Source organism: Malania oleifera, chromosome 11, assembly GCF_029873635.1.
Source record: "Malania oleifera isolate guangnan ecotype guangnan chromosome 11, ASM2987363v1, whole genome shotgun sequence".
NCBI lineage: Eukaryota > Viridiplantae > Streptophyta > Magnoliopsida > Santalales > Ximeniaceae > Malania > Malania oleifera.
Window position 1 is genome coordinate 53,602,110 of NC_080427.1, and position 21,877 is coordinate 53,623,986.

General features: G+C 33.5%; 1 protein-coding gene across 2 annotated transcripts in view; it reads right to left on the reverse strand.

Annotated features, from left to right (window-relative positions):
- LOC131168150 (zinc finger CCCH domain-containing protein 41) overlaps positions 1–6,526 on the reverse strand; it is a 51,231-nt gene extending 44,705 nt beyond the window's left edge. The window contains exon 1 of one of the 2 annotated variants that reach the window (XM_058127401.1): positions 6,170–6,526. The gene's annotated coding sequence lies outside the window, so the exon portion shown is untranslated. The remainder of the gene's footprint in view (positions 1–6,169) is intronic. The other variant, XM_058127400.1, reaches the window with a different exon arrangement.
- Between the last annotated feature and the right edge of the window lie 15,351 nt (positions 6,527–21,877).

The following is a 21,877-nucleotide window of genomic DNA, read 5'->3' on the forward strand; positions in this document are numbered from 1 at the left end:
TGGAACAAGAATTAATTGAAGAATATTTAAGCAACGAGGGATTGCAAGAATTCTTCAATCCAAAAATCAAGATTCAAATCCAAAAACCTTCACACAAAATCCCCAAACTCTCCAGTGCCCTAAAGCCTCGTCTTTCTTGGCCCCGATGCAAGGTTTAGAATCCTCGGATCTTTCAAGAGATGCAAAAGAAATAATACAGAGACTATAAAATTTCGTAGAAAAGATTTTGCAGTTGTTCTTTTGCTGGGTAATATCAATCTTTCTTCACTGATCAAGCTGCATCTTTATCCTCAGATACAAAGCGTCAAAGACCTTCAACGCAAGGTTTCAGAAATAGCATCCAGTGACAGCAAGATCAGATTATCGAAAGAGAACAAAACCACTCGATTTGAAGCTCAAACTGAACCTAAATCAAAGCCGTCTGAAAACTAAGCGTCCAATGTTGGCGGAGGACGATAACGATATTGATATTTCCAATCACTAAGAGAGAAAGACAGCAGAAGATTGTAGGATTATAAGGAGGGAACTCACCAGCCACCACAAGCACTAATGCTGGTGACTCGCGGTGCGGCCACAGAGAGGATCAAGAAGAAGAATAAGTATAGAAGATCAAAATTTTCGATGCCCTGCGATGGTGATGCCATCATGTGAAGGTGATTTTAGCCAAATGAAAGCAGAAGCCACCGGTTAAGCAAAGACCCAAATACTTCGACCCTTCAAGAGACAACTCAAAGAAAAGCTTAAATTGAACCCTTCTACAGAGAAGAGGCTTGGAGCCTAGCCAAGATCCTCGTCGAGCAAGCCTGAGATGGCTGCAAACAGGGCGAAGACCATAACAAAAATATGATTTGCTTAAACTTCTCCTTCACTTACTTTTATATCTTAGCAAAAATTTCTAAAATGCACTATAATGATATCACAATAAATTACAATTAGACAAATAAGGAATAACCCCTTAATAAAAATACTTTTTTAATAAAATTGGTTCTAACATTGATAAAGCTAGGTTTCAAGAATATACTGCTTTTTATATAATTTATCTTTTAACAAACAGATTCTATATTATTTTTTATTGTATATATACGTGCATTTTTGTGTGTATAAGACATATGTTTATATCATTTTGTTGGATACAATATTTTTTTAAAAAAAAAATTAGGCATTAAATCAACAAATTTGCAAGGATAGAGTATCTCCAAAATATTTTTAAAATATATATAAGTATAAAAATTAATTTTATCAATATAGTTAAGATTATTTATTATATATAATCAAACTTATACTTTAATTGAATTAAATTTAAGAATAAAATTTTTTTTAAAAATTCGTTTAGTCTGACTTGGGAAATTAGGATTCATTTGTTAAAACAAGGGGAGAATAATAGGGATCATTTTGTTAGTTGAGATGTGGTTAGGAGACCTAGGTCTGACTAGGTGTTTGGGGCTTGGAAATGCGGTTTCTAAAATTCTCTTTTATTGGAAAACTGTTATGGGGGTTCCCCCTAGAGGATACCATCGTATGGCATCAGGCTATTAAAAGTAAGTTTGAAATTCATCAAAATGGGTAGGATATTAAAGGGAGTGGCAATGTTTCTCATACAAGTCCTTGAAAGTTCGTTTCCAAGGTTGCTTGTTTGTTATTTTCCTCTTACACGTTTCAAAGTACAACAACAACAACATCCACGAGCCTTAAAGTCCCACAAGGTGGGGTCAGCTATATGAATCATTTTCTGCCAATCCACCAATCAAGAGCATTTTCCTCCACTAGCTTTAGAGCTTATAACCCCTTTCTATACTAGAAACAATAAACCACTCACTCCTCTTCACAGATGTGCTGCTTGGTCTGCGTTTAAAATGCTCAAACTATCTATTTCGTCCCTCCCTTATCTTGCCTTCAACCGGTGCTATGCCTAGCTTATTGTGAATATGTTCATTCCTCAATTTATCTTTTAATGTTATTCCACTCATCTACATTACATTCGCATTTCAGAAACTTTTACATTTTGTACATATTTTTTAGTTCCGCTGGCCTTATAGTCGTCCTATAGAACTTTCTTTTTAATTTTAAATATATTCTACGATCACACAACATGCCTAACGCACTCTTCCATTTAACCCATTCTGCCTTAACTTCACATATTACATCCTCTTCAATTTCTCCTTTTGCTTGCATAATAGATCCAAGACATTGAAATCTACTAATACTATTAATTAATTGATTACCAAGTTTAACCTTACTCGTTTCAAAATGGGTAACAATTGCATTCGGTTTTAGGAGAAAATTTGGGTGGTAGAGACTTCATTGGAGTTTTTGGTGCCTCATCTTTTTAGATTAAACATTGTGCACAATACACCGATCATAGCTTTTTACTTTTCAAAAAGGAGCTCATTATCTTGGGGCTTCCACTTCTTCAAGAGTCTAAATGAAAGAAAGGTTGATAAGCTTACTTCTTTACTAAGTGTGTTGGATTCTTTCATTCCTCAAACTAGGGGAGAATTTTGGATTTGGTTCAGGTTCCTTTCCCTCAAAGTCTTTCTTTAATCATCTTTTGAAACCTTCAGGCTGCAACCTAGTCCTTTTCCTCCAAATCAGATCAGTTTGAAAGCAAAGGGTCCTTTTAAGGTCCTTTCAAGGTTCCTTAACAGGATTAATACAAATAACTTGTTACAAGTAAAAAGGCCTTCTAAGGCCCTTGGCCCATATATATGCATGTTGCGCCACAAATCCAATGAGACTACCCTGCACTTTTTTCATCTTTGGTGCATGGGAGGAAAGCTTTGGGGCACTCTTTGTCTCCTGTTTTGGTGAAGCCTGGGTGGCTTCACAGAACTTGTGTTTCTTATTAGTGAATCACAAATTTTTGGGGAAAGTAGAAGAAGAAGGACTTGTGCCATGTATACTATATTTTGGATGCTGCAGCTTGAGGGGAATGTGAGGATCTTCAAGGTTCAGATGACTTCTCTTTTTCTTGCTATAGGATATAGTTAATTTTCCTGCTCTTTTGCAGGTACATTCATTTGGGATTTTGTGGGGGATGTCAGTGTCTGATCTTCAAAGGGAGTGAAGGGCAGCATTATCATAGTTAGATGAATTGTGGAGGATGTCTTATCCTCCATTTGCACTTATATTTAGTTTTTAATGGATTTTTGAAATCTTAAAAAAATGAATATGTTGCTTGTTTTGTATTTTTTTAGTTACTTAAAAGGTTAATGTGTGATGATGTACTTCTAGTCATATGTAGAGTATGAAAATTTAGACATCAATCTGAATTTTTTGCTACTTTTTCTTTGTTCCCTTTCCCAACATACTGCAGCCTTCTTCTTTCTACTTCTTCTTCTTCCACTTCGTCCTTTTTCTTCCCTTTCTCTTTCTTCCTTCTCTCTCTCCTCGTCCATCTCCCTATTGTCCTACATCACAATGTTTCCCATTTGAGTATTTTAATACATTGAAGGCCTAGCCCACATTATAAATACATCACAGGCAGACAAAAAAAAAAAAAAAGCCTAGAAGATATCATGTGTATAGTGGGTATCAAGAAGCCTCATTAAGTTAAAAGGGGAAATAAATTTTCCTGACATTAAAAAAAAAAATTATTTCTAAAACGCATACAACTTTCTATTGAACCTCTCCCAGAACATAAGAAGATAAATGCCTATATTCAACAAGAAAATGTTTACAGAACATTTTTGGAATCTCTCTCCTAAAATTCATTGGAGCAAAACAGTTGGATATGAAAGATAAAAAGGAAGCATTACAAAAACTGCTAGTGAGCAAAATTTGGAGTCCTTCTACACAAATGGCAAGCACAAAAAACTCCATTTTAAGAATGTTTCCAGAATATCTCACTGCAATTTTATATACATCTCTCACAGGCTTCTCACATATTTATCAATTAACTCCTTAAGAATTTCCATTTAGGATTCCAGTGCACGTGCAACACAGCCTAATCATTGTGATAATCCCCTAAAATAGTTTTTGTCAACAGGCTTACAACATTCAGTAGCAACAAATAACACAAATTGGAAATGGACTGCCATATCTAGCAACTCATTGTTAGTGAAAAAGGGGTGAAATGATCCCATATAAGGCAAAAACCCGTGAAAAGAAAGTCCAGTCAAGGCTTATTTCTTGAAGATAAGGATAATAAACACCTCACTCCAACGTGCAAGGATTTCCTCAACTGGAACTAGATAACCCAGGATCATATCTACAGCATAATTTTTTTTTTTCAATTTGGTTCCAACCATTTCCTAGACTCACATTTCCTGCAAAAATTTTCTTGTACTGTTGGTGGCCCTACCAAGTCCAACTACCTTTTCCAAATCTAGTTATTGGGATATGCATATTGAATTTTCATTGCCCTAATGCGTACTCTTCAGCAAATAATTTCATAGTTTCACAGCAATTAATTTTCAGCAATGGAATGTAGAGGCTCACTACACAGGTTTAAATGTCCAACCACCTCTCCTCATACTTTTCCATTTTATATAGTGCAAATGAAGTACTTAACTAATAGGTTTCAAGAAGGAACCAAAAACCCACCCTAGAGAAAGAGAGGATTGCATGAAACTGATCCCAAGTTGGTGTAATTGAATAGCAAGGTGGAGCTTTGCTCAACTTTGTTCAGTGGTCACCCAGACTGCCTTTCTTTACATGGATAATAACAAGATATCATGACATGCAATGTAAAATGTACAAGTTGAACACAACAAAGGCAAAGACATACAGGGTGACACACTGAAACAACCAAATCACCTGTGATCAAGAAGCAAAATAACCCAAAGGGAAGGAGAAAAAAAAAAAGACAACAAAAGTCATGCTATGGAACAATGAAGCGCTTGAAACACTTCAATTATATTTGTTCTCACTTTTTGTGCATGACTGACTATACTTTCCTCTACACGTAATAGAAATTTTGTGTGTGTCGGTACACGTAAAGGTACTGAACATCTGACAATGCTCCAAAAGAAAATGCTACCAGTTCCTTTCATAAATAGCTGGGAGAAACACAGTTGAACTCAAGCAAAAGGTAAGGCAAAAGAACCTTTCAGGTGCCAATCGGTGAACCTATCTGCACAGTAACAGTATCACATAGCTATAATCATCGTTAACATACTTATCAGAAAATGCTAACACCATAGTGAACCACAAATTGGTACAAATGTTCTCAAATGTGGTACATTTTCATTCTAGAATGCTAAATCTGACAATCCAAAGTTCTAATTCAATATTTTCACGTAACAATAAAATAGAGAATTTTCTAGAATTATGATTTTATTTTTAAGTCATTAATCTACTTTCTAAAAGAAAAAATCTACTAGATCTAAAAACACCTCAACGTCCTCTCCCAAATATACAAGTGCCACTATAAATTTTTCACCAATACATTGATACAAGTCTACCCTTAATGTTCTTTATTTTAGAGCATATCCCATGCCATAATCCTGTTCTGTTTCCATGAACTGGAATATTCCACATTCTATATAACGTTGGTTATTACAGAAACAAAGATTGCATGCCATATGAAATTCTCAAGGTTGCAATCCTACAATGTGATAGAATGGACACTAGACAGGCTTTCATTTCCAGTCTCCAACCAGTCTACTAATATTTTAGTTAATGGCTCATCGTATTTAGAGAAATTGGGAAAATTAGGGGAAAGGCTCCATTTTCTGATCAATAAATGAAAATAGAAAAACCATTTGAAGTGTTTTCTCTGGTTTCAACTCAGATTCAGATACAATCAAAATTAACTTGCGCACTCAGTTTGAGCCACAGACTCATTGGCGCTTATGTCTGATTCCGCATCTTCCCCCTTACAGCACAAATGACACAAACATCCTAACACTATTTTTCATCTAAAACCAGCACATAACATGAATGAATTTAACTTGTCAGACATAAAAGAAGCAGAATCCACAAAACTTGAGAAAACACGAAGGCAATGAAGTAAAACACGAATTAAATACGCTAATCAACCCTCCATTCATCGCACTATCAAACTGAGCATCAAAACCCAAGAGTTTTAATCATAAAATGAACACAATGCTGTGTAAAAGGAGAATACCACTACAATTGTTAAAACAAAAACCCTACAAATCAATATCAGCAATCATAACCTAGGTCTTGAATAAAATGCGAAGATAGATAAAAATACTCCAAATCTTACAGAATATTCCAGAAGAATTAGCCAACCAATGCCCCCTGCGGTTCCACTGGATTGGTCAATCACCTCCGGCCACCGACTGAGAAGACGGCGATGGCGGAGCCATGGAAGGCCATTTGAGGAGCCACACAGTTGCAAGAGAGCCAAGGCCTTGCAAGAAAGACGATCCAAGGGCGAAAGCTTCTCCGGTGAAGGTTGGTGCTGCTCCGGAAGGGGGTCCGTGCCTCTGCAACTTTGTCTTGTTCCTTTGGTGTTGCAGCTCAGAAGCAAACGGGGTTCTGGGCCAAACGAAGAGAGAGACAGAGAGAGAGGGCTGGTGAATTATTTATATAAAATTGAGAAAGAAGACTAAAATGAAATGGAGAAATGGATAAATCACATTTCTCTTTATACCGAAAAATAAATAAATAAATAAAATTTGTCACAGACACAATTATTAAAAATGTAGATTAGCTTTTCTACTTATGATGACCCAAGTGAATATTTTCCCTATATAAATTAAAATTAATTTAATTAACAAAAAACCAATTGTATTTTTCTTTCTTTGCAATTAGTAGCTAAAATACCGAAGAATTTAAATTATAAACACAATAGCAAATGTTTTGCTCAATGCATCTCTTCAATAATATATATTTTTCACAAATATTGGTTCATACAACTTTGCATTAAGTGGTATCTGGTTTTATTGGTCTGTAAATTTTTTGACAATAAAGTTGCTTCACTAATCATTACGAGAATCAAATTCATTGTTAAAACAAATAAATCATCCCATTATGAAAGATTTGCTAACCAAAATAGTATGAGCGTCATCGTATTTAAATGTTAAGAAAAGTTAATGTCATGTATACACCTATTTGGCGAATTTGAAGAGAGGTGAATGTATTTTTCAAGATAAAAATATATATTGTCTAATAAACTTTTATCTACCATTCATTCCAGTGTTGATCCTTTAAAGAAAGTTTAAATGTGAATGTTATTTTCTTTTACTCATTTAGATATACACTTGTTTATTTTATAACAAAATATCTATATTAAGGTTCAACTTATTTTTAGTATTTTTTTAAAGAATCTAAATTAATATTATTTATATGTAAAAAATAATTTTAGCCTTTACAAAAATTAAAAATGTTACTTTTTTAGTTTATATATTTTAAAAATAATAAAAACAAAACTATTTTTCTCAACTAAGCAAAATATTGAATTTCATTTTGGGATAGATATGCACAAAATAATAGAAACATACCTAAAATATAACATCAATCTATCTATTGTTAGCTTGGGGAAAATAAAGTAAATACAAAGTGAGAAAGTAGGATATTTACTAGATTCAAAATATAGATTTTTTTAATATATTTTTATTTTAGTCAAGAAATAAAGAAAGTTCGTAAGTTTGTAAATCAAACAAGTATATACAGTGTTTAAGCCTAAATTTGAGTTTAAACTTAATATAATCTCAAATCAAGCTCGGTCCAAACACTTCATTTGAGTTGAAACCAAGCATTTACTACCATCAGTTTTCTGATATTATCACACTATTCGGCGGAAAACAAAAAATGAAAACTAAAATCAAAAGAATAAATATTAAAAACAAGAGGGCAATTTATGAAAATTTTAACATTATTTTTAGACCATAAATTTTATACTTTATTTTTAAATTTGCGTGGCATGAAATAAACTTTGTATTGTGTATTTGACCCCAAAAATGATATAATTTTTAAATTGGAGAGGAAGATTATGGCCTAAAAAATGGGGTGAGAAGAGAAGAGAATGCTGAATTTTAATCTTTGTTGAAATTGAAATGAGATTGACAAATATTTTGGAAATGTATCAAAATTAATCCAAAAATATTAAAACCAAGTGTAAATTGCTTTTTTTTTTTGAATTGGTTTGTTTAATAATTTGGCAAGAATTAATAAGATGTGTTCTAAGCACAAAGATATTTTTTTGCCACCAATTTATTCTATAATTTTTTTTCTTGCAATTCATTAAATAAACTTTATTTTTTTTAATATATCTACTTCAAAATTGGTCTTTTTTTATATTTAAATAATGTATTATATGATATACTAACAATTTTTTAATCTTTTACACTCTTTTTGACAAAATTTTAGTTTGACCACGACTCATTCTCACATCTCTTCCTAATGGAAATTGTTAAGAATGCTAAAATTTGGTGGATGTAAGTTTATATTTGTATATTTAAACCCAAATAAGGGTCCATTTGGATTTTAAGAATTGGAATTAGTGTAGAATTATAATCTAAATTTAAATTCAACGACAAGTTTATATTTTGTCATGTGCATATAAAACCAAATGTTCCAATGAATCTAACAACTGAAATTGAGCATAGAACTATAATTATAATTTTGATTCGATTAGAATAAAAATTAGTTTGCATAACAAATTTCAACCTTAAATTATATTCTTAGAGTTTCCTCTTCATAAACAACAAAAGTGGCAATAGTTGTTGTTAGCCTTAGTGGCTGCATGATTCTAATTGTCGTATTTTGATTATAACAACTCATTAACGGTTTTAAGTTAAACTAATTTTTGCATACTAAGTTGTGGCAGGTATAAGTGGCAAAATCACACAGATACGAGTTTTAGTGCAAAGATCAAGCGAACATTCTCATAGGCAAATATCAAGCGGTCAATTCAAAGAAGGAAAGATCAAAGTGGACAGGTAACGCCCCGAACCCTTAAACCCAAGTTTAGCGCGTTATACCTGATAAAATCCTGATAATCCATAATTCAATATATACGCAGCGAAAAATATAAACATAATTTTCATATAATATAATACCAGAGTTTACTTTCCCTATCTATCAACCATAACGAATTAATCATCTACCTGTATTCACAATCAATCCTATCTCAAAAACTTAAAACATAGAACAAAAACATAAATTTATAAATCTAAAAATTAACATAAAAATATACTCTTTCCCTTTTTCTATTTCCCAATAATGTTATAAAATTTCGAGCTCTCTAAGCTCGATCTCAAGGAGGTTTTGAAAAAAAATACATTTATATTCGGGTGAGACATATCTCAGTAAGGGAAGAAACAATATATTAAAATAATGTGTGACTAACATGAGTTTATATAACAACATAAAATTTAACATTTTGTTAACATAATTTCTGAAATCATTATCTGATCTTAACCAAACACACGCAAAAGATTTAACCCATGAGATTACCCAAGGATATGGGTGATTACCCGCCCATACAAGTAACACCCCTCTACTCTGATACCTAGGCAACTCAAAGGTCACAGTTAAAGCATACTAGGGCACTCACCTTACTCAGTAAGCCCTTAAGTGATAAATTGATCTCGTACTCACATAGTTCATACAAAAGTTTATCGGCGATGGCTCCCAAGAATAAGGAAATCTACCTGCCCATACAAGTAGGTTCCCTCTGTCCTAATACATTATGCAGCTACTGCCACATCTGAAGCTACCAATGCACTCGCCTTTCTCAGCTAGCCCTCAGGCGAAGAGTACGCCCCACCCAAATCATAGCATATTCTACGTACATAAGTACTTATAATATCATAATACATTATTCTTTCTGTCATTATTCAACCATTCATATCTGTTCATGTTCATAACTTTAACATTTCACTTCATTTCACTTTAAGTGACTCTTTCCCATTTTGCATTGTTCACATTTCACACTTCATTTCCGTTTTATTCATTTCCATTTTCATTTCATTTCATTTTATACCCGACATCTTTCAGTTGTTTTACCCAACATTTTTCAGCTGTCATACATTTACCCAACATCTTTCAGCTGTTTTACCCAACATTTTTCAGCTATTACACATTTACCCAACATCTTTCAACTGTTTTACCCAATATCTTTCAGCTGTTTTACCCAGCATTTTTCAACTATTTACCTAATATTTTTCAGTTGTTTACATGGTTGCATTAACACACACAAGCAACGTAGTCCATATCATGTTTTATTCACAATGCATTACTTAATTAATCTGCATCTCATACATTTAACATATATTTACACAGAATTTCATGTCGCACAATTTAGCAATAAAATTCATACATTGCTTGTAAAATACGCCAACCAACATTTAACGTTTATATACTGAAAATACCTTTCATTCCTTACATAATTATCCTGAAAATATTTTTCCACTTTCATTAGTTCATTTTCGCATATACATATCTAATAAACAACCCTAAACTCGAAAAATATAATTTAAATGGTTGGCATTTTAAACCAATACCGAAACATATACACGTATATATAACACAATTTCTTTTCTATTAAATTCACAAAAATTCTGATTTAATATATATTTTTCCATTTACCCGATTTCTTGAACTACACCAACAAGGATCCCGAAAAATACCTGCGGCGCTCACCCAGACCCTGAATCAAAAATCCTAATTCCATTAAATTAATCATAAATAAAATATTATTTTAATACTTCCTAGGCCCTTAAATACCCAATAAATAATTATACACTTAAATATAGCCAAATTACCAAAATTTTCATATCCCACTCTCGCTTTGGAGTGGGGCCTAAAAAACCTCAATTGAAACTTTACTTATGTCAAAATGACGACGATCACGACTAAGACCATATGGTTGTACCTGATCGTCGATTTAACTGAAGATCTAACAAGAATTGAAAAATTAGGAAAAATTTGTCTTACTCCAGGAATGGTGCCTACACCGCTCCCACGACAAATCTGTTAAAATAGAAATGTCGGTGGCGGAGTTAGGAATCCAACAGCACCTTATGTTTCTCGATCAGTTGAATACCGTCGAGAAATGAGAGAAGAGAGAGAGGTCGAGACGGAGAGGCGATGGAGAGCCTGAGCTTTCTTTCTTTCTCTGCGCAGGAAGCTCAGTTTCCTTATCTTTTTTTTTTTTTTTTTTTAAACTTACTTTAAGTTAACCTATATATATATATATATATATATATATATATAATATTATATTATAATATAATATATTATATTATTATATTATATCATATTATTTAATTAATAATAATTAAATTAAATTAAATTAATTATTTTTTAAATTTTAATTTTTTAATTTTATTTATTTATTTATTATTTATTTTTTTTTATTTTTTTAAATTATTTAATTTTAAAAAAAAAATTTCCCGGGTTATTACATTATTCCTTCCTTTAAGAAATTTCGTCCTCAAAATTTCTTTACTAATTAATCATTTCCTTAGCCTCAGAAATCAACGAACCAACCTCATACCATATATTTCCATATCCTCCAATTAAATATCAAACACCTAACTAACCACAAACCACTTAAACCACAACACTTAAATTATTTTCCTTCAAAGATTTTCCTCTACAAATAAATAAACCTAGCCTTTGAGTTCAAATTCCAAGTTCTTATTTCTCTACTCGGAAACATCACCATCAATGGATTTATCATGATTTTCTGAACCTAACTACTTCCTCAAAAAGACACAGAAGACCATCAAGGGATTTTTACCCCCAAACTTAGGAAACACGACTCAGAACTCCTATTGGTATCTTAATCTACCCATTCCTATATTTGTCGCAACTCAATCCTATACTCTGGTATAAATCATTCCTAACCTAGTACTCTAACATTTCCATATCCAGGCGAGGTGAAATTAATCACACTTCCGACTGAACATTGCTCTGATACTATAATGTAACGCCCCGTACCCTTAAACCCGGGTTCAGCGCGTTATACCTGATAAAATCCTGATAATCCATAATTCAATATATACGCAACGGAAAACATAAACATAATCTCCATATAACATAATACCAAAGTTTACTATCCCTATCTATCAACCATAATGAATTAATCATCCACTTGTATTCACAACCATTCCTATCTCAAAAACTTAAAACATAGAACAAAAACATAAATTTATAAATCTAAAAATTAACATAAAAATATACCCTTTCCCTTTTTCTATTTCCCAATAATGTTATAAAACCTCAAGCTCTCTAAGCTCAATCTCAAGGAGGTCCTAAAAAGAATTCATTTATATTCGAATGAGACACATCTTAGTAAGGGAAGAAACAATATATTAGAACAGTGTGTGGCTAACATGAGTTTGTATAACAACATAAAATTTAACATTTGAAAATCGTTAACATAATTTCTAAAATCATTCTCTAATCCTAACCAAACACATGCAAAAGATTTAACCCACGAAATCACCCAAGGATAGGGGTGACTACCCGTCTATACAAGTAGCACCCCTCTGCTCTGATACCTAGGCAACCCAAAGGTCACAGTTAAAGCATACCAGGGCACTCACCTTACTCAGTAAGCCCTTAAGTGATAAATTGATCTCGTACTCACATAGTTCATACAAAAGTTTATCGGTGAAGGCTCCCAAGAATAAGGAAATCTACCCGCACATACAAGTAGGTTCCCTCTGTCCTAATACATTTTGCAGCTACTGCCACATTTGAAGCTACCAATGCACTCGCCTTTCTCAGTAAGCCCTCAAGCGAAGAGTACGCCCCGCCCAAATCATAGCACATTCTACGTACATAAGTACTTCTAATATCATAATACATTATTCTTTCTGTCATTATTCAACCATTCACATCTGTTCATGTTCATAACTTTAACATTTCACTTCATTTCACTTTAAGTGACTCTTTCCCATTTTACATTGTTCACATTTCACACTTCATTTCCGTTTTATTCATTTCCATTTTCATTTCATTTCATTTCATACCTAGCATCTTTTAGTTGTTTTACCCAGCATCTTTCAGCTATTTTACCCAGCATTTTTTAGTTATCATACATTTACCTAGCATCTTTCAACTGTTTTACCCAGCATTTTTCAGCTGTTACACATTTACCCAACATCTTTCAGCTGTTTTACCCAGCATCTTTCAGCTGTTTTATCCAACATTTTTCAACTATTTACCTAGTATTTTTCAGTTTACATGGTTGCATTAACACACACAAGCAACGTAGTCCATATCATGTTTTATTCACAATGCATTACTTACTTAACCTGCATCTTATACATTTAACATATACTTGCACATAATTTCATGCCACACAGTTTAGCAATTAAATTCATATATTGCCTGTAAAATACGCCAACCAACATTTAACGTTTTTATACCGAAAATACTTTACATTCCTTACATAATTACCCTGAAAATATTTTTCCACTTTCATCAGTTCATTTTCGCATATACATATATAATAAACAACCCTAAACTCGAAAAATATAATTTAAATGGTTGGCATTTTAAACCAATACCGAAACATATACACGTATATATAACACAATTTCTTTTCTATTAAATTCCCAAAAATTCTAATTTAATATATATTTTTCCCTTACTAGATTTCTTGAATTACGCCAACAGGAATCCCGAAAAATACCTGCAGCACTCACCCAGACCCTGAATCAAAAATCTTAATCCCATTAAATTAATCATAAATAAAATATTATTTTAATACTTCCTAGGCCCTTAAATACCCAATAAATAATTATACCCTTAAATATAGCCAAATTACCAAATTTTCCAAATTTCACTCTCGCTTTGGAGTGGGGCCTAGAAAACCCCAATTGGAACTTTACTTATGTCAAAATGATGACGATCATGACTAAGACCACATGGTGGTACCTGATCGTCGATTTAACTGAAGATCTAACAAGAAATTGAGAAATTAGGGAAAAACTGCCTTACCCCAAGAATGGTGCTTATGCCACTCCCACGACAAATCCGCTCCGATAGAAATGTCAGTGGCGGAGTTAGGAATCCAATGGCATCTTCTGTTTCCCGATTGATCGAATATCCGTCAAGAAATGAGGGAATAAAAAGAGGTGGAGACGGAGAGGCGACGGAGAGCCTGAGCTCTCTTTCTTTCTCTACGCAGGAAGCTCAGCTTCCTTATCTTCTTTTTTTTTTTCTTATTTTTTTTTCCCGAGTTATGATATGACAATCACTCGAAAGAACTCAAGCACAACCATCAAAGCAAATGTAAAGTCATATGTATAATGAGGAGTGTTTGAGGTAGTGTTTATTATACGAAACTCTTGTAGTTTTGATTCGAGCAAGTTCATTTAGCAAGAGTTGAGCAAATTGCATGTACATACTAGTTCATAAGAGTACATAGGATATCATTGAATCATAAGTTCAATATTTATGAATTTTCAAAGTCAAAACAAGAGTTTTATAAAAATATCCTTTACTCAAATGTATTTTTATATGAGACGAGTTTTAAATCATATTAATGCTATAATCTTTTAAAGAGTTGGTCATGATTGGGTTTAAAACCTCATTTATGCCCCACTCAAATTCCTCTTTCGAATTTCTTGAAATACCCTTCAGTATTTAGAGCATAACTTTTCCTTGAGAACTCCAAAAAGGGCGATCTTGGTATATACGGAAAGTTAAGAAAAATTCTCATAACTTTTGTGTTGAAGATTTTCACATATGAGAAGATTTTGATAAACAAATAGGGCTAACCGTCGACTGTTTGGCTAGGTGCATTGATGGTTTTAGGCTGAGAGTTGAATGATTTTTTGCCTGAGGAACCGTCGACGGCTTGCGTCGGGACTCGAAATCCAACGAGCGAAAAATGGCTAGTTTCCAAAGTATTTAATTTTTTTAAATGCCCAAAGACCATATAACGACTATTTTGTCAATTTGCCTATATATACAAGCCCAAAGACTTGTTTAAATCTTGACATTAGTAATTAACATCTTTAGAATGTCATTCACAAGAACTTTGCATTTAGTTCATCATCTCAAGTGCTCAAAATCTCTCTTGCTTTCTAATATTGTGTTGATTTATTATTTGAGAGATTTGTGTGAGGTTTGTGTTGTATCAAATATCCACTCATTCAAGGAACTTTGTTTGTAATTCTTTTTCATCTTGTAAGGGTTCTTTGTGAATTAAGTGTTAAAGGGATTAGTTCCCTTGTTTAGGCTCTTTATGAGCAATAGGGATTGGTTCTCGTGTGAAAGTTCTTGGCGAACCAAATTGCAAGTGTTCTTGGTGTTGGAATTGGTGTGATCCCAAGAGGAGGGTGAATTGGGTTTTAAAAATATTTCGGCTAATTTAAATGTTTACATTGATTCACCACAGTTCATATCTCATTCAGTATAATAGCGTGAATGAAAAATGATAAAGCCATACGTTCAAACATACATGTGCGGCATATCTCATTTAACTCAAATGTGTGCATGCAAATAATTATAATAGTAAATAAATAAGCATACACATATGAAAATTAAAGTGCAGAAAGCAAATGAGTGAGAGAGAGAGACACACACACACACACACACACACATGATATTTGTTATCGAAGTTTGGCCAAACCAGCCTATGTCCCCACCTTGGGCATACCCCCCAAGGATTACACTATCCTTGCTCACTTAAACGGGTGGAGCAGAAACCGTTACAACCTTTCCTTAGGGGGTAAGGCAAACCCTAGCTCAATTACAAGGTTGAACCCAACTTGTCTCCCTTTCGGGGCAAAGACTCTCCGGTTCAATTTTTGGGTTGAATCGAATCGGTCTCACTTATGAGGCTAAGACTCCCCAATTCAATTAATAGGCTGAACTCAACCGATACATGAAAACATTTTTGCACATATTAATACGCTTCTAAATACAAACATGGATGTACACATTAAAAGATCAAATACATGCACTCTCTAATGATATGCATTATGCTTAGTAGAGTAAGGGTGCTATCAAATAACATTTTCAATCTTTGAAAAATAATGTATACGATAAAATGCTCAAAGATCTGAACCCTATAAAAATATTTCTCCATAAATATTTTCAATGAGAAGTAGGAGACCATATGGTTTTGGTTTTTCAAATGATTTTTGCAATATAAAACTTTATCTATGAAAGCATGGATGAAAAAATAAATGCCTTAAAATAAAGATACTCTCTTTCAAAAGATTTGCCAATGAATAATAAAGAGAGTTGGTGAGTGTAAAAATTTAACCCCAAAGAGATTTTTGAAATAAGAGTGTGTATGGGGGAACTTTGATAAAGTGAAAAATTTGAGGGAAAACATTTATTAATCAAAGTTGCTAATTAAACAAATGGAAGAGGTATTTATAATTTTTCTGAAAAATATAACCATTGGGGACATATTGGGGATTTTTTGAAATAATTTAATTAGAATTTAACCCTAATTACCGCTATTATTTTTTGGCAACCCGAGAGTTTCGGTCGCCTAATCCTTAGGGTCGGTCGACCGAACAAACACAGAGCTGTTTTTGGGATCGGGTGACTATGGGGAGAATCGGTTGGCTGGGACAAGGCGATTTCCCAAACCTTCGTAGGTTCGGGCACCCAGTGCATGGTTCGGTCTACTAATTCATAAGGTTCGGTCGCTTAGGGCCTTTTTGAACTAAAAGTTTGGTCGCCCGGGGAAAGTGGAAAAGTCAGTGACCAGGGTTTGGTCAATCATGGAAGCTACGTTCATTTTTAGTTTAGTCGCCCGAGGCTTTAGTCACTATTTGACTTTTTAGCCAACAGTGTGTTCGGTCGACCGAGGGCTATAACACATTAATTGGTCAGTCGCCCGAAGCTTTTAATTAAGCCTAAAAACCCAATGTCGATCGACCTTCACTTGACTAAAGACCTGTTTTGGCCCCAATTTAAACCCTAAGGACATTTTAAAACCTTTGTATGATGTTAACTTTTATGAAATAGATTTTCGATGAAAAATTCAATGTCCTAAGGTCTGTCTATGACCTTTGGTTCCCTACGGTCAGTATACGGTTTTGTCTGAGCATTCAAACATATCATGCAGATGCATGCATTATTACAGACTAGATAATAGAAATTTAAATGCAATTACAATAAAGAATAAACATCTTCTTCTTCTTTTTACTCTTCTCTTCATTGAATACGCCAAGCTGTTATGTGGGCCTTAAGTTCTGTCTTGGCTTCTATTTTTTGATACCTTATGTTCGTGCTGAAATGAAAAACTACTCACACACTAAATGCTCACATAAGATACTGGTGCTTTACCAGTATCAAAATAGGGATCAGACTCAAAAAGCCAACACTTGGTGAACCTTACTGAAAGGCTCTAGGTGAGCAACGTGTAAAGGCTTCTCTGCCAGTGAAGGAGGTTGATAGTGGATTGTGGAATCCTTGAGTGTGTCTCAAGGTGTGGATGTAGGTAAGAGGTTGAACCAAGTTAAAATTGTTTGTCGAACTTTTCTTCCCTATTCTTTTATTTATGTCTTTTGCATGATTTATATTTTATATATTATGATATAATTGTTTGTATCTTGTCAAGATTTATATTTTGTAGAGAAAAGCGAAAGTACGCAAAAGAGCTTATTCACCCCCCTCTAGACTCGACTCTAAGGCCAACAATTGTGGCCAATATTTAATCAAAGATTGTGATCACAATACGTAGTAACTAGTAATAGAAAGGGTGATGATGATTAGTGGTGGTCATTAATGGTGCCAGTTGGCGAAGGCAATTAATAATAAGAATTAGTGGTCAAGTAAACAAGGTTACAAGGAATGATTATCAGTGAAGGTCATGATGGTTAACAATTATCACAAGTGATAGTTGTTTTTATCAATGGTAGCGACCAATTATGGTGACTAAATATTGGTAGCAAGCAGCGACGTGGAATAACAATTAGTATAGTTGATGATGATGGTGCTAGTCACATAATATTAACTCTTATTGTAAAAACCTCAAAAAGAGATATAAAAAATTAGTGGATTGATTTCAAAAAATTAAAAATTAAAATTTTAAAAAAATTAATTAATTAATTAATTAATCGGATTTAAAAGAAAAAGAAAAAAATTAATTAAAATTTATTTTTATTTTATTAATAAAATATATTATTATTAATATTAATTAAATATATTATATATATATATATATTAAATCACTTGAAGCTTCAAAGAAGCTTCAGGTGACTTCTTCAATTATACTTCACGCCCCCCCTATATTCTTCTTCTTCTTCTTCTTCTTCTTCATTTCTTTTTTTTTTTTTTTTCTTTTCACACGCACCTCTGAACTCTCTCTCTCTCTCTCTCTCTCTCTCTCTCTCTCTCTCTCTCTCTCTCTCTCTCTTCATTCTCTCTCCCTCTCTTCTCGATTTCATGACGGATTTTTTCCCGATCGAAAATCTGAAGATACCACTAGACTCTATTCGCTGCTGCCGTTATTTTTACCAGAGCGGATCGGTGCTAGGAGCGGTGTAGGCATATTCCCTGGGATAAGCTATTTTTCCCTTTTTCTTTAATTTCTTGCAAAATATAAGCTCAATTAACGAACGGACACCACCACGAGAATCTAGGGATAATTCTCTACAAGTCTAACGGGACGAAATTCTCGTGGGGCTGTCGGGTTAAAACCCCAAATTTGGGATGCGGACGTTATTAAGGGGCTTATTTTTAATTAGTTAGCATTAATTTAGAAAAGCTAAAATATTGAGTATTTGAGGTTGAAGTAGGATTTCTGGAATTTAGGACCCGAGTGAGCGTCGCGGGTGTAATTTTGAGACCCGTAGGCAAAATTCAGAAAACTAAGTGGGAGTGTTAAATAATAGTTTAAATATTTATTTGAGGTATATGGAGCCTAGGGAAGGCTAAATGAGTATTATTTTGGAGAAATAAATTAATTAATCTGGAAAAATGCAAATTACAGGAGTTGAATTTCGGGCGCCAATGGCCTAGAATTTGGGATTCTAGCGAGACTCTTAGTAAGTCAGGTAAGGGGAATAAATTATAACAATCTTTTTATGAAAACTATGGATTGAGCAATATGTGAAAATTGCATATATTATTTTACCTGAAATTTATTATGATATAAATATCAGATGAAATTTGTGTGGCATATGATTTATATTGAGAAATGTTTAAACTGAGTTTGATGATTTATCCTGTGAAATATGTGATACTGGAAATGTGTTTTAATATGAGAATTGAAATGTGGGAAAATGATGAAAGTAAAATGTGCAGAAATGTATTTTCTGAAGAAATGTATTTTCTGAGAAAATGAAGAAAGGTGAAATATGGAAATGTGTTTTGAGAAATATTGAGTAATTGTGAATAATAAATGTATATGATAGTATGAGATGAGATGAATTATGAACTGAGAAAATATCATTTAAATGATGAAATGTGTTGAGAATACTTATATTGAAATGTGAGTATGTGAAATGAAAATATTGCAATGTTAATTTTGCAATATGAAAATGAGAAATGTGGAAATACGTGAAATATGAATGATAAAATGCCAATACCGCATAATGATTGCGGGTATGTGGTGGTAAATCTTGTTGGATGGTTATGATATTGAGCACGGTACCATTGCGAGTGGTGTTAGTGCAACCACACGGACTCTTAGAGCGTGTGGCATGACAGTCTACTGTGCCATTGTGTAGGGTTGTTGGCCCCCTGAGTTCGGTTCAGGGTTATAGGCCACCCATTCGTACTACAGACACGATATGTGATATGATATTTGATTTAATCGGGTCGGCCAACCGCGGTTAGATCCAGCTTTCGGGCCACACAACCTTGACCATGAGGGGAAGCATGGCGTGTATAGAAAGATCCTCGAGGTGGCCATGAGTTACAGACGCGATGTTGGTATTTGATACTGAGGATACTCATGAGTCGGAAAGTAAAGTGGAAATGAAAAGTGAAAGAATGATAAAATTGGCTAAAATGAGAAATGAAAGAAAAAATTGAAATTGAGAAATGAACTGTGTGAGTTAATGACATATATAATTGAGGCGAAGTGAAACTCTCCACCTAAGGGCTTACTGAGTAAGGTGAGTGCCCTGATAGGTATCAGATGTGGCCATACGCAGTTGCATAACATATTAGGGCAGAGGAAAGCTACCTGTATAGGCGGGTAATCTTCCCTATTCTCAGGAACTTCGCGGTAAATATGTGTTTGGAAATTACTGAATTTGAGAAGTGATTTTAAAGCTTATAAAAACTTGTGTTGTATATTTATATGATTATGAGAATGTGTATATCAGTGTATTTTCTCAGATGAAATGGTGATTTGAAAAGTAAAGTGTATTATAATTGTACTCATATTGCCACACACTGTAAATAATTTATTCCTTCTTAGTGAGATGTGTCTCACCCAAATTATCTAAATTTTTTAGGAGACAGAGATAGGCCAAGTGGTAGAGCTCCGTGATCATAGGGAGCTGAGACCCTAATATACAGGGTGAGTTTGGACTAGGGAGGTGTGATTCCCTATGGTTGTATTATTTTTGGGTATGAGATAGTATTATGTATTTGTATATATTGATACTCTGGGTATTATATTCTAACTGATATGTGTATATTGTCTTCCGCTGTTAGGTTGTATAATAAAATAACTTTTTACCCGGTACCCAATGCGGGTTGGGTTGTATGAATGATAGTAGGATTGTTGACGTGGCCGATTTTTGTGTGTTGTAGATGACGTGATTATTCATTTATTATTGAAAAAAAAAATTGTACGAAAAATCGGGGCGTCGCACTTATCTCCCTCCTTTGAAACATGCATGTAAATGTTACGTTTTACTTAATTTAACATGAAATTTAAATTTCAGATTCAAAATTTGTGCCAAAAAATAAATGAAACTATGCTACTCAATCAATTTAAGTCACTAGTTCTAAGCCCAATTATTTGTGCTAAACAAAGCCTAGGGGTTGGAATGCATTCAAGTTTAGATCTCTTCTGGAGACATCTTGTATACATATATACATTACATTTATTTTTATACATGTCACCCTCTTTTTAATGTGTATGGACACTATCTATTGCCCGTGGCTCATTTAAACCCTATAACAAACCCTTTACAAAGAGGACTTAAAATAAGGATATGGGATTAATTAGTCTCATGGTCGTCGCGCACATTTAGATAAATTTTCAAATATATTTAAACATATGGACACACATTTTGCCCCCTTCAATAAAGGAAGGAATTAGCATATACATGCTCAAGGTTTTTTTTTAATTATTTTTTTTAAAGGAAAAAACATCAATCTTCTTTTAGGAGTTGCAATTAGTCTTCCAAGCCTACCATTAAAAAATGGTTTTCATAAGAATGATCACAATTATGCAAAATCACCTCAATTAAAAAAAATTACAATTATAAAGGAATTTCTTCAACGTGCTCTTTTGTCACTGCGAAATAGTATTTAATGTGGGCTGTCTCATATTGAAGAAACAACTTCATGTGGCTTTAAGGCAAAGAGTTGTGTATCTAATATTTGAGAAAGATTAAGCATGTTGGTGCTCTTCTAACATTTACTTCAAATAGCCACAACTATCATAAGCCCATATTAGGACCCCTCATCGCACAATTGCCATAAAGGAACTAGTTTTAGCTTACCTCTATTTCAAGGAGAGTCTCTCACAAATATATATATATAGACCTAAGAATTAAGCTCACTTCTTGCTTTCTTCACGCTACTCCTATTATTGAATTAGGAGTCAAAGAGTTTTTTTGGGACACCATCTTTAATTTGATGTGGTATATGGAACTAGAAGAATAGCTCTAATTTTCCCTTGGTTCACCAAAATAATTCAAACAACCAAGCTCCTCAAGGTGGTGGTGATGATCACTTGGTTTTCTCCCACCTTGGAGTGGTGGTGGTGGTGATAATATCATGCCCATATAAGGCTCATAAGGACATGTCAAGTTTTCACTAGAGCAATTCCACTCCAAACAATAAAATATGAGAA